Raw genomic sequence first — 19,724 nt, forward strand, 5'->3', positions numbered from 1 at the left:
ATATGTTTCGTATACATGATTCACATGTAATGTAAATGATCTAAGAAATGACAAAAGTACCACCAAGGACACGTAAAGAGAAACAAAAGCGAACAAATGTGCACAGTGTTAAAATTCGTATTTTGCATCTTGAAGAAATACAAACACGAGCCATCGGTAAAACACAAGCACATTGTCTTTTATGTTCCGTTGATCATTGCGCTCGTTACAGTTTTATGATCCCAAAAGTAATTTATCATTACAACTGATTACCAAAAACGAATTCGCTTTAGTGGAATTATGTACACCTCAATTACATTCAGCAAGTGATAAACATCGGCAATGACATTTTATTGCTTAAAATACTTGTTTATGGAATCACGCGTACAATTTTTTTCTGATTAAAGTATGTAAGCGTCCACAGTTTAAGAAAGCTGTGTTCTGCCTACTTATTGGAAAAGTAATGCAGACAGCAGAAAAATGGCTTACAGTCATCGTATAAGTAAATTCATGTTCGCCTAATTAAATGCATCCACTGGATTTTAATTCTGTGCCTAAATTTTTTACTTAGTTTTCGTATTTTGCTAGATACTCCAAAACAAATTTATAGTTGGTAATTATCCTCATGCTCGTATGTATTTATGTTTTGCTTGTTATTTTTGCGAATGTATTCTATATACAAAATCATATTTGATTTGATATGTTTAAGATAAGATTAAATATTTTAGTGAAAACAGAGTATCGTCTATTTTCTTAGGATTTCCAATATTTAATACGAAGAGTTTTGTTGGAGTGTAAGTATTTGACAAGCGAATCATGGAATGAAACATGCGCACATGTTGGCCTGAATCACGAGCTACACAAATGCTTTAAATAACGACTGCTTTTTCAACATTCGGAATTATTAAATAGGCGTTCAACCAGAAGTATATGTTACCTCAAAAATATTGATTTGATGGACAAATTCAGTATTGTACATTGGTTATTGTATTTTTGATAACCCTCCGGTAAATAATAGCCAATGAAACTACACTAACGTATGTATTATGGTGTCCTTTTTCTGTCTTTTTTTTCCTGCGGAGACAGCAAATGGTAATTGAGGAACAAGAAATCCGGGAACGATGTAACGTTTTATTAATAAAACTTTAAGCTTTTGCTTTATGCTCGGCATAAAGCACATATGTTCGCAAGATCTTTTTGTTTGTCATACCATTAAATGTCTAATTGGTGGAAAACGATAGGCGTTACACTTCCATGAAATGGTCCAAGAACCTTAAGATTGGTTGTAAAACTATTTAACAAATCGACTAGGGTGCTAAAGAAACAAAAGTTACCCGAATATTTTATAGTTCCCGTATGATCTCAAATATTTACGAGTCATATGCTATTTTATCGGTTAGAGATATGATAATTGTGGAAAGGAGAGAGTTTATAAGTGGTATCGGTCAGAGGTATAATCACACTTGAAAATATTGGGGTTTTGTTTCTCATGTAATTGTGCACTAGCGGAATACTTAACAAACATACATTTTACAAGCATACATTTTTTAGCATTTCTAAGATGCTTAGGAAACAAGTACATACGCCCTAGTATATAAATGTCTATATATGTTGCCATATCCGAACGCCTCATGGCGGAAGAGTAGTTTATATACATACACTAAGTGCAATTGGCATATTGATTACAAAACAATTCTATTGTTCGTGTAGTAATTGTTGAAAATTATTTTCGATGGTAGGTTTTAGCCACAACCAGTTTAGTTATAATATGTTAGTTTATTTGAAAACTGAAATTCCAAATGATTACTTATAATCACGTGAAAGACAACGACGGAAAATTGTGCCGGTTGCGTTGACACGGTTCATTCATATATACTTTAATGGAATTTATAATTTTGCTTTTCGAAATACGTATTTGTTTTGATAAACCTACATTTGACGCAATTTTTGTCGGAAATTGCAAGATGGCAAAGAAGGTTAAAATAAGATGTTTTTAAACATTACTTTAATATCAGTGTGTTGTAGCCCTTCATACATTGTAACGATAGTGCCCATACATGCCTTCATATTTGAAGTCGCTTTCCCCATACCGACCGTCCTACAGGCTCACCATTTTCGAAATCTCCCAAACAGACCTTAATGTTTGAAGTCGCTTTCCTCTATAACTCCCGTCATACAGGTTAACAATTTTTAAAACACACAAATCTGTCATAATTTTTGACTCGCCTTCTTCCAAACCAACAGCCATACAGGTAAACCATTTTAAAAGTTTAGTCATGTCAATATTTGGATTCACGCACGTTGTTTTGTAATTATCGTTTGTAAGTATATTGGTACTTTTTGTGTCGCTTCATTTTTTTTCATTATAGATTTATGGATTCGCTAAATTATTGATTAACGCAAGTTTGATGGTTGATCAGGTTAATGAAACAACATTTTGTTTGCATGCCTTTGACGATAACGTGATCACGATGACAAATATGAACAGTACTTACTTAATTGTGATTGATATTATGGAGTTTGTTTGCATTTCGTAACATATACATACACGCGTGTTCGCCTTTTTGTGTTCTGTGTAGAAATATTTTGAGAATCCAATTCATAAACATAAAGCTCCCTCAATAGGAAAGAATCTAAAAAACCTTCAATACAAGATGATTTTTCACATGGCGATACGCAGGCGTACCAAATGTATATGTCAATAAAACACATTTTAATTCCAACGAACTGCGTGGGTGTTGCAAGTCTGGAAGAAAACAACTGTTTGATTATGTAGAACGTGAGAACATAGAATGGTACGCGTGGTCGTCTTTGAGGTATACACTGCATGGAAAAGCTGTCGATTTTCTCTTGTGTATATGTACTCGGAAATAACACAGTGTTGAAAACGTTTGCATTCCCTAAATTAATTTATACACTAACAGTTCTCCCAAACCCACCGAATGATAACATTAAAGATATACAATCAGAAATGTTTAATTTCATATGGGACGGTAAACCTGATAAAATTAAGCGAACTCAATTAATTCAATCAGTAGAATATGGCGGTATCCGACTAACAGACATAGATTCATTCCTGAACGCAATCAAATGCAGTTGGGTTAACAGATATTTGGATAATACCAGTACGAGTAAATGGATATTCTACCAGAAAATTCTAAATACATACGGTGATTCCTTACTTTGTGAATGTAATATCAACAATAACATTTTAGATGAAATTTCAACCAAAAACATATTTTTATCGAATGTTCTCTCGGCATGGTGTAAAGTAACTCATAATTTAGAAACCAAAACAAACAGTAAAATCATTATATGGAACAATAAGGACATAACTACTAACAATAAAACTTTTTTCTATAAACATTGGTTTCAACGAAACTTAAAATATAAAGATCAATAAATATCTTTTTAAGTGCAACCTATCCAACACAAATCTATGTGATATGTGTAGTGAGCATATTGAAACAGTAGAACACCTTTTCTGGTAGTGTAAACATATTCAATCTCTATGAAATCAATTGACAAACTGTCTAGAGAAACATCATTTAAATGTAAAACTATCTCTCTTAGACATCAGTTTAGGGGTAAATACCTTCAAATACAAGATGTTAATAATGCTGTGAATTACATTATTATATTAATGAAATATTTTATATTCAGCATGAAATGCAGAAAACAAATACCCACCATGAATTGTTTCATCAATTATTTTAAATTAAAAATTCAAATTGAAAAAGAAATTGACCTCAACAACGATACACTTCATATATTTGAATATAAATGGAAACACATTAAACTTTCATAAACAAGTCCAGTTTGCTTTCTACCCACTTAATGCAACTCATATTGATTCATAATCATTCAGTTTTTTTTAAACACCTATCACAAATTACCAAAGAAAAAAATACATATTAACTTTTTATAAATAAAAAAGAAACCACAATGTCAAAAAAGTATATATTAGCATATCTTGTATAACATGTTTGAACCTTATTGCTGCTACGTCGTATCACTTTGTTTTATGATCATATACATGTATACATTGTATGTCTTATATTGAATAAAAAAGTGCTTCTCAATGAAAAATATTTCTAACGTCTAAAATTGGACAAATATAGGAGTATGTTGTCAAATATTGTATGGAAATAAAGTTGTTTAATTATAATTTAGGAACACATTGAAATGTCTGCCATACGTGCGTTTACACGAAGAATATAATTCAGCCAATTATAAAATAGAACAAACAATTAAATAATTATGTTTGTACACATTGAAATACATGTATGTTTTGTATTGCTTGAAAAACGTTATTTGTAAAACAACGTGGTTTTTATTGTAAAATATCATTGCGGAAAAGCTTAACCAACGGAATACCTTATCAATATTTCACGTACACGAAGTATGTATTGCCTTCGGTGAATCAAATAGAAATGAGTATTTGAGCGAATGTTTGTTCTTAAGATAGTTTTAATAGTCTGGTTGGTGTAGTTTTCATGCGTGATGTTTGATTTATGTACATAAAAAATTTCATTTCTAAATCATACTTTCAAGTAAATAAATAAATATTCGTATAAAAGATACATAAAAATGTACTCGTATCATGTCGATCGTTTCCATTTTATTGTATCAAATGTATCCACATATTCTTCGATTTTGCACACATGAATTTCGCTCGTGTGCTCGACCACTCGATTCAATGAATCAAATTAAGAAATAAGAACATCTTAAATTAGTTTACCATTTCCTTGCAAAAATGGGTCTTATGCCATGTGTATCCCGCATGGCTCCAGACTACGCTGACCGCATAGGGCACACGACCTATTTTCGCCTTGCGCGGGTAATGACAGTTTTGTTAATACTTCACTTTCAATGTGACACACAGTAAATACAGTAGTCTTTCATAGTAGAAATATTAACAGTAAGTCGTTATTCACCAGATTAAGTTCAACATAAAAGCGGTATGCCATGTAGCTGTTAAAAGATAATATCTAAATGATGTTTTGGAACAATTTTTATGATGTTTTTTGTTTTACTACATGTCCTTAAAATAACCAAGTGTTAAAAAATTATGTGAAACATGATGGATGTGTTATGGTCAAATAAATATTACATACACGTACACTTTGATTTCGAATATGATTCGATTGTAAAAGATTTGTAAATAACATCATTTTTGCATTTGTTTGTTTCCGGTCCCGATCCGGATAATCTGATCTTCTATATTTTTAAAACTCATGTACCCGGACACATACCTCTGAAATATACTTTATGACTACATAGTGTTTAATTTTATTTAACAGTATTGAATAAACATTCAACAAAAATAAATCCGAAGTATTCTTATATAGAAAAGATGAAGTCTTTATAAATAAACTTAATTAGGCCAAGCCAATAACAATGTACTTACATAGATCGTTAATTTTACTTCAGATAGCCTTTGCTTTGATGTTAATAGCTTCAGATGCTTGCCATTTTTTTGATTCCATGGGGGTGTGGTAGGAAGATCAGTGAGCTTTATTAATTCGATTTGTCGCTTTTTGTATCATAAAATTGTACCGAGAACGCTGTTAACGGAAGTAATACGGCAATGTGTTTGCAATATATGGTCGACACGTGCTTATTAACCAAATAAACATCAACGTAATTAATGATGAACTATCAGGTGTAAAAAATATGATGTATTGGCGAGCTGCAATATCATAGAAAATGAGTAAAGATGTGCACCAAAAAATAAAAGACTGCAAATAAGAGGCTAACTTGAGGCTGAAATTGAACTTACAAGTCTATTTGCACGTAAAAGCAATCTGTCAACAGTAAAACCTTTTTTAGTTCGAACTTACCGTTTGTATCATAATTCAAAATAAAACGCATTGAAAGAGTCACATAATGTAACATTCAAATAGCATTACTTAGTGCGCGATTATCTGCCAATTCCTCTCGATGTTTCGTTTCTAAACACTGTATGCGCCATTTGTACCAAGCTTCTGAAGCATTTTGTCCATTCGAAATAGGGTTCATCATTTACGTTTACTTGAAACTATGGTATTTTAAAATAAATTGATTAAAATAACACATTCTTGTGACGTTATAGCTATTTTAGCGATGCGGTAACTACTTTAAGGAACGCATCGTGTTTGCGGTAACTACTTTAAGGAACACATCGTGTTTGCGGTAACTACTTTAAGGAACACATCGTGTTTGTAAATATAAATTGCATGAATCTTAAAATTGCTTTTTGGCGTTTTGGACAAAACGTTGTATTTATAATGTTTGCGTTTTTGTATTCGCAAAACGATTTAAAATAAGGTAGCGCATCCATAATGATTTCCCGCGATTTATGCACATTCTTCAATTTTAAAATTAAAACAACGTTATGGCTAAATTGGATTATTTACTGCTGAAAATACGAATCATGCAAGCTGCATTTTATATTTTTACTTCAAATAGTAAGCAGTAAATCTGTCTATTTCTTGGTATGTTTACTGTATATAGTGTATCTATTAAAAACTAAGTTCAAAATATTACTTAAATGATACTATTTTGAATTTTATGACATTTTGTTTTTAACAATCCCAATTTCTACTTGGCTGAAACCACTTCTATTTCATGGCGCTCTTCCATATATAACAAGTTATAAAAAGTAAATGTCTGTAAAATAATACTTATTTCATCTTGTTTAAACTTTAAATTTCTTTACTGCATCTGTACACACCAACTGCATGCCCATTTTTGGAAATGTGGATGAATTATGATACTGTCATATACTCCAGGGGTGCAAAAAAACTGCAAATAAGCCGAGCGTGGGGGTGGTTTTGAAAAAATCAGATTTGTTTAGCACGGAAAGCCTACCTAAAAATGTGCACGTAGTTCAGTGAAACGATGTTGATTAAGAAAATAATACATTATATTATATTTGGAAAGGTGCCCATTATGGTTGCGCTACCTTTACAGATATTTAAATGACGAAAACTATGACGTTGACTGACAAAAAAATCAAGGGGGTTTTCTCCTGTATCTGAAAAAGCCAGATAGTGTTTTTCATGAGTTGCTTCTTCTCTTGTGAAGCTACGTCAAATGCAGGAGATATTGTACACTATTTATGTGATCCGAGTTAATATATTTTAGCTAAATATTTAATAATAATGGCCCGTAGTTGATGGCGTTGCTAAATTCGAACAATGCAGCCAGGAGATAGATCGCGTTAATGGGTAATGCGTGTTAATTTTAAACTGTAGTATGAAAGGCTGGTATTTTTTGTTCACATTTCATGTTCATTAGATTAACGCAGTTTTCTATAAAACATTGACATGCACAATGCAATAATAAAGGAAGTATATACATCAGGTAAATACTTTAATTCCGTACAAAAAGAAACATTATTGAATATCATAACTACATTGTCATTGATTTAAAAGATTGATGTTCAAGTATACTACATTAATATGTTTAATTGATGCTAGAAGTATGTACATCAAGTTGCATAAAGGTGCAAACATGAACGAAATATTTGTGTTCTGGTACTGAAAGAAAGCGAATATAATTTTATCAATTATATGCTTAATCTCGATTCATCTACATAATGAAGCACGTCTTCTAAAATAAAATATAAAAGTTATCATGCCAATATAAATACTGCTAATTTATAGCGAAGCCTTGGGCCATTTATATTAATTTTTAACAATTAATTTAAATTGAACATGTAAATGTAAGCTGACAAAATGCATTTAATTTACATTATAGAGAGTGTGTTATATGACTATGATTACTAAATTTATTGCAATAAGGACATTAAGGGGTGTTGCTGCAGTTTTGCTGATTTTTTCCATCAAATAGATTTTGTCAAAAATTTATATTTAAGATTAACATACAAATACTATATGAGAAATGAAATAGAAACATAGGGTCACTGCCTTGTTTTGATTTTATTCACCATTATATAACATGCACTTTTTCAATATAACTGAAAAAAAGTGCGTAAAAATAATTAATAACCTATGAAATTGGCAACATGTAGATATTATTTAAGCTAAGATACATCATATACCATTTAATTAAACCACACACTACCAAAAACACAAGTTAAATTTTAAGAAATTTATTTTTTAAATTCGTTATGTCACCCCAAAAAAACATATTTTTTTTTACTATTTTAACCACATAAATGGAATTTAAAAAAATTCTGCCAAATAGAATTCTGCGAAACTGCTCAAATATGTTTATCTACATATTTTCATCATATACACAAATAAAAAGGGGTTCACCGCACTTTTAACAGAGAGTTTTTGTTTTAATTATCCCTACCGTCTAGACGTCAAATTTCATTAAACAGCAATAAGATAAAACCCAAGTACCGGAACAAGGATTGTCAGAAATATGCATAAACATTAGAAATTGTTTACAATCTTAACTGGGATCACAACAGCTTACCAAAAGACATTAATACAAAACAATATTTAATCACAAACATAAAACCATACAGCCCAGTGGGCATCAAACGTTGTGCGAACGTTGCTGCAACGCAATATTTAGGTCGCAACGTCAGCAACCATTACCAAACGTTGCCACAACGTTGCATACAAAACATTACCCGGACGTTTCATCAAACGTTGCAGTTTGGTTGTCACAATGGTGTATATGAAAGTTTTCCCGACATTTTTTCCAACGTTGCTGCAACGTTGTATTTAGGTTGCATTCGAACGTTGCAGTTTGGATGTACCAATGGTCTATATGAAAGTTTTCTCGACGTTTTTTCCAACATTGCTGCAACGTTGTATTTTGGCTGCATTCAAACGTTGCAGTTTGGTTGTCACAATATGGTGTATATGAAAGTTTTCCCGACGTTTTCTTCCAACGTTGCTGCAACGTTGTATTAAGGTTGCATTCAAACGTTGCAGTTTGGTTGTCACAATGGTGTATATGAAAGTTTTCCCGACGTTTTTTTCCAAACATTGCTGCAACGTTGTATTAAGGATGCATTCAAACGTAGTATTTTTTAATTCTTGTTTTTTTAAACAATTTAAACAATAAATAAATAAACAAACTATTTACTGCTATTTTCGAGTATTATCGGCAGATATGTACACTGTCGAGTCCATTTCCTAGAAAGAACCAGTACTTGGTGTCTAAAGAGGAGATAATAAAACGCTCCCCGAGTAGGAATCGTACTTTATAATAATACAATTCATGCATAGCATCAATGAAAATATGATTTCTTGTAAATTTTAGAAATTCATTTTTTAAAATTTTACAGATCAGTTGCTTAAACTGAAAGATGCTAAAGATGAACTTTAACTCAAAATCGCCGGATATAATATTTTATTTAAGTTGTGTTATGCATTAAATGGCATCATCGGTGTTGCTATAAATATATCCTCGGTTAAATAAACTGCCGCAACACCCCTTAAATAGATTCACTTTATTATAGTTTTTGATGAAACATATATTTGTTTAAAATGCCAAATTAACTTCATTATCTAGTCTATCCACAAGGTAATGAAATATATCAATAAACAAATAAAACAAAAACGTTGTGTCTCCGACCCGAAAAATGTCCTGTATCATCATGTAAAAGTTCCAGTGGGTGCCATCTCACTACCGCCCTCGTAGCAATGACCTTGACAGTGCGGATCCTTGCAGCTCTTGTGAAGCCTCACTTTTACGTGAGTAGTTCGTCTACAACAGCTTTAATCCAATTTAGTCTTGATATGAAGTCATCATGCAGAATCGCAACAACCCAACAATCACATCATGTTTGACATCTACAAATGGAGTATTTACCAAATAATTATAAGTAGAATAGAGTTATATTGTATAAGATTATATTACATATTGGAAATACTACTTGGAGATTAAATGTATGCATATGCTCTGTATTTTATATCAATGAAATCGCCATTGGTAGAACAACAAGGAATATAAATTTAAAGAAAATGTTGAGATTAATTTGTGCCATACAAGGAATTACATCAAAAGTGTTTAATTCCCGGATTTTTTTTCTTCATTTGCAAAGATGGGGGCAGATTATGCACCGAATTGTTTTTTACCACCACTATGCAAAAGGCTGTAAACAGTATGTTTGCAATTTAATGTAAACACGTGTTTGCTATTGTGTTTTTCAAAATCATATGTATGTTGAAGTGTGCCCGATGTTTACGAAACGTGTACACATTATTTATGTGTAATTACGCGTGTTAATTGAATTTACGTTTTAGTCCCGAAATCTTCGTATTCGTTTCACGTTGTTGCATGTTGTGAAGGTAATATTCATATTAAGCATCATTACTCGTATATATCATAACAAAAGAGCATCAACGCAATATGTTGGCAGTATGATCTTAAAAAAGCATTGAAAATACTTTAAGTGCAAAGGACTAATTATTTTAATTATTTAAAATCAATTGGAAAGAAATAACGCATTTCCATCACATTGAAATTAGTGTATTCAAACACGGTAGCATGGTAATAAAACTGAGACGAAACAGCCGTTTAAGTCATTTAATCTAGATTGATTAATGCATGGCAGAATTGTAAGTGCAAATATTTTGTGTTTATTCGAAATAATGACCATTTATGTTGGACTTGATTAATCGGATGTCTAATAGGTGTTTGTTTCAGATTTGTTGAAGGCCATAATAACATGAAAATAGACAAGGCACATTTAAAAAGCCTAAAAAACGTATTATAAACGATTTAAGTCTCAAGTTTGAGATTAAGGCACCGTTTAAAGACAGTTTGATAGTGCGCTATTTGCGTTTGGCATGCTTTTTGGTTATGTTCTATTGTGTTGGTAACAATTGTTTCCATGTCTCATATGATATACCGCATATATACTAATTCATTCGATTTGCAAAAGATATGGTATTGTTTAACTCATACACAAGTGTATATGTTTGTATTTAAATGCGGAATCCGATTCAGACATTTATGTGTATTTGATTTCATTAAATACACTGATGTCCAAGTTAATCTGTTAAAGACAACAATGACATGTATGGATACGTGTTGAAAATCATTATGTAACAGAAATTTAATATGCATTTATTTCCCATTTACTTAGCATTTAATTCAAATAAGCGTACTTCATAGTCATCATTACAAGATCATTGTCCTGAGTATACGTACATACATAACTTAAACACCTCAAATAAAACAAATTTTAACGCCCACTGTTCTATTAAAGACATTTCTTGCTTCTGTATTATATTGAATTCTGTTTAAAATGTGCAGGACTTAGTCATGACATTCGCGTTACTTTCGGTATCTCAATTTGATCTGTTTAATTTCATATAGTTTTTAAACAGACAATCATGACTTTAAATGTATCCCGCAATTCTCATCATTGCATATACATTTCTTGAAATTGTTTAATATTTGTATGTGTAAAATTACTTTTAACTCGATATCAAAGTTAATTATTGCTAAATTAGCGTTATTTTCCAATGTCTATGTTTTGAAGCAAAAAAAAAGAATACATGGATAAAATGTCAGTCGAAGAATTTTGCAATTCGATTTAAATCTTGATACATTTGACGGCCTTTCTTAGACACTTCATAACACAATAGGACGACGGCATTTCACAATAATTGTATATGCAAATGTATTGGTATTTACATCTTTTTTTATGAAAATTGAATTGGTTTTCCTGATGTGTATGTATATTTTGTATAGATATTTTCTGGCGTTATAGGAGATATCAACATTGTCTAGAAAAAACAAACATATTTGAAGGTGTAAGAACTTGTGTAACATGCTACTCTGGTATTGTGGCTAGAAGATTTAATAGACGAATATATTAATCGTCATTTGCTTAACAAATATATGTTAGGTACATTATTAAGATAGTATAATGAGTTGTGGCCCAATTATGAGCATGAAAGGGCATTTTTGGACTTGTGTCGCACACACCGTACCTCACAAATTATTCCTGATGGAGTTACTAACATTCGTAAATTATATTAAAAATAATTATTAGCAGGTATAGTTGTTTTCGACTACATAAACCGAGTTTTGTGACAATCAGCATAGCGTACGGTATGTTTTTATTTTAGTCTAAATAACGTATATCTATTTACTATCTACACACAATAAATAAAATACGATGTTAACTAAATAGCTATTGTTTAAATGTCAATATACGTACATAATTGTAGATTGACTTAAGTCAGTGGGATCAAACAAGATTTTCTATTTTATGAAGCGTCATATTGTGGGGATACAAATAAACGTTTTCTTTTTATATAACATCATTGGTTCAAATAGATTTTAACTAATTGCTGTTTACATTTGTTTAAATATTAAATGTCTTATTTTTTTTAATTACTGATGTCTTATGAGCCACGCCAGCTAAAACTGTATTGAATGGAAATGTTAAAAAAAATCCGTTTTCGTTTGGGTATGATACGCCATAAATAAATTGTTTATTTGATCCTATGCTGCTATTGTGAAGTTAAAAAACCCAATTGCAACGCTTCAGATACTCTATTAGAATAAACCATTACTTAAACATTCATCCTGCATATACGATAGACTTACAAAAAGAAAAACAGGCGAGTTTGATAAACACGCAAGCAGCCGATTAGTGTTGCTGATAGAAGCTACTTCAATTATTCCAAAGCCATTCCAGTGCAAAATAGTAGTGTAGGGTTTAGTATTATTGGTAGATAAAGATCTTGCTTGACAAAACTGTACAAATACTTAACTCAGAAATATCCCATTTGAATTAGTTTAAATACAAAATAAGGTAAAGATAGTCATTAGCAACAAAGGACTAAGAATCAATGAATTGTAGCATATTTTAAAATATTTTAACATGCACGCAATAAATCAAAAGACAATCCATATGTCTTGTATACAGATAAATACATAATTGTAAATTTGATCTCAACACAATGAAAACAAGATATCAACTATTTTTGACAGTTGCAATTTGAATTGATATAACTCTTTAAGACAGCGTTATGGAATCGTATTGATTTGAAATCTCACTGGGAAATAAAACAACATGAAGTGTGACAATATCATCACGTTGATAGCTCAATTTTGTAATCCAATAAAAATGACATTATCGAATTATCAGAAGTCCGACCAGACTGATTTTCATAAATACTTGATACCTCATAGGTGACACCTTATGTAGTAAGCAAATATATTTAATATAAATAAGCCCTTAACATATTTTAAGTAGGTTCGTCATCTACAGTTTGGTAAATATACACACATATACATGCAGCAAAATCTAGTGTAGTATATATTGGACAGCTTACATAAATATCGATCTGTCAAACGAATAAGCATTTATGTATTACTCTTTATCTTCAATATTGGTAAATAACTTCATCGCGGGTTCTTTACATTATATTACATTAATTTATTTAAAGTATTTAATCCAATATGCTTAAATGTACGTGGACACGTTTACAAAGACCAAACCCGAGACAGTGCTCACCATTTTATTAATACATTGATATTTAGAATCAATTGAGTTCAGTTTGTTTCACAATCGCTCAATTTCTGCAGCGCTAGATCTTATAATTCGCAAAATGGTTACAAAACACAATTAATTTTGTTGGTTTATACATGTTTGTATTGTAAAATGTTGTATAGTTAAATGTTCCATTGTTTTTAATCAAAGACATATCGACGTTAAATGGACTTGATCACAATATCGATCACAATGAATCTGGAATCTCTGTTTTCCTATATCAGTAGTACATCAGCTTGCCGTCTGTGCAGATTATTATGATGAAATGGTATAACCTATCACGTGTTGGTATCTATGCCAACATAACCTAACAAGGCATGATGCGTGTTTCTGTCGATAGCAAACACAGTTATCACTTTCAATGTTCAACTAGTCTTTTGAACACTACTATGATTTAGCATTTCCATGCGTATTCGCGTCACCCGCTCATGCAAACACAACTGCACAAGGCGGAAAGGACTGCAACTTGTTAATAAAAGGAAAAATCGCTTTTTATATCGAATGTACACGTGTTTGTTTAAATGTATGCAACATTTTAAAACAAAACATATGCATATACGAGTGTTGATATAGCCGTGGAAAAGCTAAACGCTCACATATCAGTCTGTCGAAAACGCTTTACAATAATCGTTGTTTAAACGATATACAATTGGAAAAAAGACATAGCATATACATTTTACCTGATTTGAAATAAAAATAATGTGTTCAGTAATAAACTCGCTATCACAAGCAAACAAATTGTTTCCAATACTAGTAAGTAAATCCTACGAACTTCGCCAATGAGTGGTATATAAATAAATGTTTTAATCCAATCAATTTTAAGTATGTTCAATTTATCATTTATTATTGACCAACATTTTAAGCGTTTTATTAAGAAGCCAACAAAAAGGAAGACTTCATTTACAATAGTTTTGTTGCAATTCATACACATACACAATCAGACCAATTCAAAAGATTCACGAGATTGTTCTGGAGATAACTAATTCCCAAATTCTTAACCCCGCAAAATTAAATGATTTATTTTCCACACTTATCTAGGATCGATTGTAGTAACGGTTTTAATCATTAAAATCATTAGATTAGAACTTCGTCTAAATTTAATAAACGACTAGACTCATGGCGTTGATGTATACATGTTTTGGTTTGTAATGGACTAGTGTTTGATCATATGTATTTATTTTCTCATTTCACGGATTATTTCGTAGCAACTTAGCTGTTGGTGATGGAGCAGGTATTGATACCTGGACGTTTCGTGTTTTTATCAGTTGTAAATGTAATGGCTTCTGTGATTATCTTACTGCAAGTAGAATGGAGAATACAAACTTGAATTTTAGTTTGACATATTTTTTTACTTACTACGACAAAAAGAAGCCAGTTTTCAGGGGCAAATCGACGATATCCTCTAAATACATACATGTTGAACAGCAATTTATAGTTTCTCTTTTCGTGAATATATTTATATTGTAACAATAATACATCGATTGATTAACCCACGCCAACAAAAAGTAAATGCATACTTCAATGAGAATTAAACAACACTAAATCTCCGTTACCGATAATTCGCATTCCTACTTGCTTCTTGTACGTTGAATTCACAAATATAAAAAAACAACTACTTATTTTCGCTCTTCCCCTTACAATTTATATCGCGGACATTTTTTTAATAATAATAATTATATTTTCATTTTTGAGATAACAACGCTTCATATGTTTTAACCAACCATCCGATAGCTGTTTATGAACAGATAATCTAATGTTTTAATTAGAATACGTAATTTAACGTTGATCTGCACTTTGAAAGAATTTCTGTTCGATATATTGACTATACACAAACAGATACATTTCACCAGGAGAGTACATCATGTTTTCTGACTGGACCAGCCGCTAAAAACTAAAGGCCAGTTAAGTCAACAGCGTCTTTTCTTTAGATGGATATAAAAATAAAAATTACCATTGAGATTTATAAACAAGATATATACATGATCGGAAAGAGGTGCAGAGCAGGTGATAAAACATGTCGTCAAATTATCATGACGAACAGAGCCATGACATGACGGTAACAATGAGAAATATTCGTACACAATTATTTACAATGTCAATTAACGCGATGTAATGTCATGTGAGTAAAGTCAACGAACACAGACGATATGATTATTAGATCATTTTCTAAAATATACGTATTCCCCGTCAATATGCGCATTTTATATCGAAGTAGAGTCAATAAAAAAGAATAGAAAGTATCATTTAGTGATCCAGTCTTACATAATGAGATTTTACTCGCTCCCGATATTTGTTGGTCGTTCCATGCTCTCCAACACACGGTATGCAATGTATTTTAAGATATTTCAAGATATTTTTCTTAACATCTTAAACCAGAAGAAAAAGTTAAAGAAAGTGTTGTTTTTTAATAAACGAAATCATAATAAGAGAAATCACAACATAATTTATATCACACAATATTGATGATTTCTATGAACCACGAGGGGTAAAATATAAACATCATTCCTGATAGACCTTTCGCGGCGTCTAACTACTAAATGGTAATTCGTTTCTATACAGTAAATAAATATTCTTTTATTTTAATATGATAATACAAAATAAATAGTTTTAAAGTTTTTAATCATTCATGTTGATAATTATACATAAAAAAGAATCAGCGCACCATAACCGTGGTATAACTGAAAGCATAAAATATTTACTCTAAATTCATAATCTACACATATTTCGTCAAGACTATTCATTGATCTGTCGTATTGTCCCTGAATAATCAACTACATGTTCGAGCGCTGATTCTTACAAATTTTACGTAAGTGCATCTTTTTCGAACTCAAGAGTATTTAAATACATATTTAATATACGCACTAGATATTTTGTTATGCATTTACTTGTAAATAGTGTTTATCATATATTGGATTATAATTAGTCTTAGAAACGCGTTTCGAACATTTTTAATATTTAATTACAGAATATATCAATACAAACATTCCTTTCAATTCAAATCGTCGTACATTGTTCAAAACAATGTTATTTTCAGATTCCGTAACTCTTTAAAGTAAATAAATGACAACACGTATGAAATGATATGCTGAAATTATTTTTATAAATGGATTACCTCACATATTTTTTTAAATGTGTTGCATCATCAGTATATTTATGATACACGATCACTATAGATATACCTGCATGAAATACGATCAACATGTTATACTTTGTTTGAAATGTTTTAGTGAAGCATGTACAGTTGAAGTGGACTGAATTTGCGAATAAATGACATATGGAAATGACTTACTCTTGACATTTTAAACCTGCCAATCCTTAGAAGGTAGTGAAGTTGGCAACGAATATGGTCGATAAACCACAACATTTGAGAAACGTTTATTTTTCATCACGTTGTATGCTTTTTGTAGGAGACTTATGATATTCATATGATAATATATTATATGACATTAACAAAAGTATCATGACTAAAAGTATAACATATATTTTGATTAATTTACGCATCGCAGCAATTGACTTTAATATAATGTGTTTGTTTCACAATCAACACATTACCTTGGCTCTGAACGCAACTCTTAGGGTCTTTGATCTAAGAAATAAAAGGGCAGTCACTGTCACAATGTGATCAATAAAATTTCGACACAAACTGAAATCGTGGTTATTGTCCGTTACCGTATATTAAAGCAATTAAACATATTCGAAGATATTTATCCCATACTAATGTAAGTGTATTGAAGCTTGCACACAAGACTGTCATAAACACAACTTTTACAGAAAATGACCTAACAATTATGTATTTTATTTGAACACGTTATATTGTTTGGTTTAATCAGTTTCGCAATTTTCCAAACTTATGTAAATAGTATACACGCGCTAGAATGTTTTAATGCTATACTGATTGAAGCAAAATTTCAATATATATATATATATATATATATATATATATATATATATATATATATATATATATATATATATATATATGACCAAAAATTGACTTATTGATTGATTCTATGACGATTATGAGTAAAGCCTTTCACGAAAAGCAAGGAAACGGACTTGTGAGAAATCAACACCTCAGTATCAACCTAAATCGAGTGTCGATAAACATATTGACTTGGAGGACAGTGTTTACATTTTTAAAGTTTTTCATTAAAAAATAAAACGGTTCGTCTCGCAGGGATACATTTATCACACAAACATCAAAACTACAATTTTACTGACATTTAACTGTTTGGTAAAATTTTGAATTTTTATTTTAACAAAACAGTCATAGATTTCCTGTTTTTTAAAAAACTTAACAAAACAAAACAGAAACGATACAAAAAAAAAATACCGTATCGATTCAACATTTACTCGAAATACACGGCAATGTCTTTTAAGAATATGCATAATAGATTGCATGCATTCAACTGCTTAGAATGTAATAGAAAATCTAAGCCAACACGACAGTTCGCATTAAACAAATGGCAAATATATGCAATATGCGTATAACTTAAAATAGTTTCTAAATATTTTCATGGGAACATATGACCGTTGTTATTCATGTTGACTCCGGCCATATATATGTTTTCGTGCATATCGGTAAAAATATTTAAACGTTGCTATTTTTTGCCCATTTAAGCATTTTTACTGCATAATTATCTACGTGAAACAGCAATGCGATTTTCATTTAAATGGACGATCGTCGGTATGCACTAATCATAATTATTTTCCATTTATATATGTTTAGTTCGATCAAATAATTTAAGTCCGCACATCAGCAGCAGCTCTATCTGTCCCTCTCAATTTATCTTTCGCTTCATTAGTCACGAAACTATTTCCGTTTGTCATTGTTCTTGCCCGTTAGTGTCCAAAAGCAATTACTATCCGAAAGTATATAAGTTTGAATCTGTAATCGCAAGTCACGTTTCTCATGCTGCACTATTCACTGAGCTACATCCTTTTCACATTCTCTTTCGCTATAAATCTGTTTATACCTCGTTACAACAGTATATTATCACTTTTTTACAACGGACATTTCGGTGGAGAATGTCAAGACTTAAAGTAAAGGGGGGTAAATAATAGCTTAAAGGTGCATGAAATAAATATGTAGAAGTCAATGGAGAAAATGTCTTTTTTATTAGTCTTAAAATTTAGTTCGAGTTTTTCATGCGACGTATGTATACAGGCGACATTGTAGGTTAATTGCGCGATGTAGTGTAGAGTATGTTCATTCGTAAGTCCCTCAACGAACCTTCTATGGTCCACTCTTATGTTTGTGCCCTATGAACGACTTCGCTGAAACAGTCAAGTCACAAGTACGAGTATTCACCGAAAATGGCCTCCTGTATAGGCCAGGCCTGTAAAATCTATACAAGACCACACAGCCCCTCAAGAAAACATGAGAGCGTAAGGGACCTTGGCATATTCATCAAAAATGCGATTAACAATAACACATGCTTACCTTTAATATTAAATTAATTGCTGGTAAAATAATATCATTTGTGTTACGTTCGTTACAAACAAACGTTGGTAATTAAACGGACTTACTTGCATAAGGTTTAAATATTAAATCGCAATTAATTTAAATGTGATTTACAGGAAACGAAATATTAACTATAGAACAACAAAAAGCGTTCTTCGATATATTTTGTGTGGTATAAATGAGTATTTATAAAACAACGACCATTTCTTTCACACGGAATATATTTAATTTGCATTCATTTGAATCGATTCAAATGTTTTATCGTCATGGTTTGTCGTGCTGGTTATGGAATAAATCGATAATTGATCACCACGGACAAAGCACTAGAGTCTAATTTTTCAGTAAAATAGACAATTTAGCATGCATGATCGAGCAATATTGTATTGATTCTTCATAAATATGTAATTAAACACAGGATGTATGTGCTCATCAAAATAGCTAAAATTGAGTTTCAAATACCTGCTCTGCAACTCTTTCCTATCATGTATACATCTTGTTGAAACAAATTGCCGGAAAGAAAGTTTTCATGATCTCAATATTGCATCGATGAATTTATATTGCCTGAAATAAAAGGGATTTCAGAATTCGAACATTTACTTGAAGTAGACGACAATGTCTTTTAAGAATATGCAAAATAGATTCCATGCATTTAACTGCTTAGAATGTAATATAAAAGCTAAGCAAACACGACAGTTCGCATTAAACAAATGACAAATATATGCTATATGCGTGTAAGTAAAAATAGTTTCTAAATATTTTCATGGGCACATAGGACCGTTGTTATTCATTTTGACACAC

This window comes from Dreissena polymorpha, chromosome 4 (assembly GCF_020536995.1).
Source record: "Dreissena polymorpha isolate Duluth1 chromosome 4, UMN_Dpol_1.0, whole genome shotgun sequence".
Classification (NCBI taxonomy): Eukaryota; Metazoa; Mollusca; class Bivalvia; order Myida; family Dreissenidae; genus Dreissena; species Dreissena polymorpha.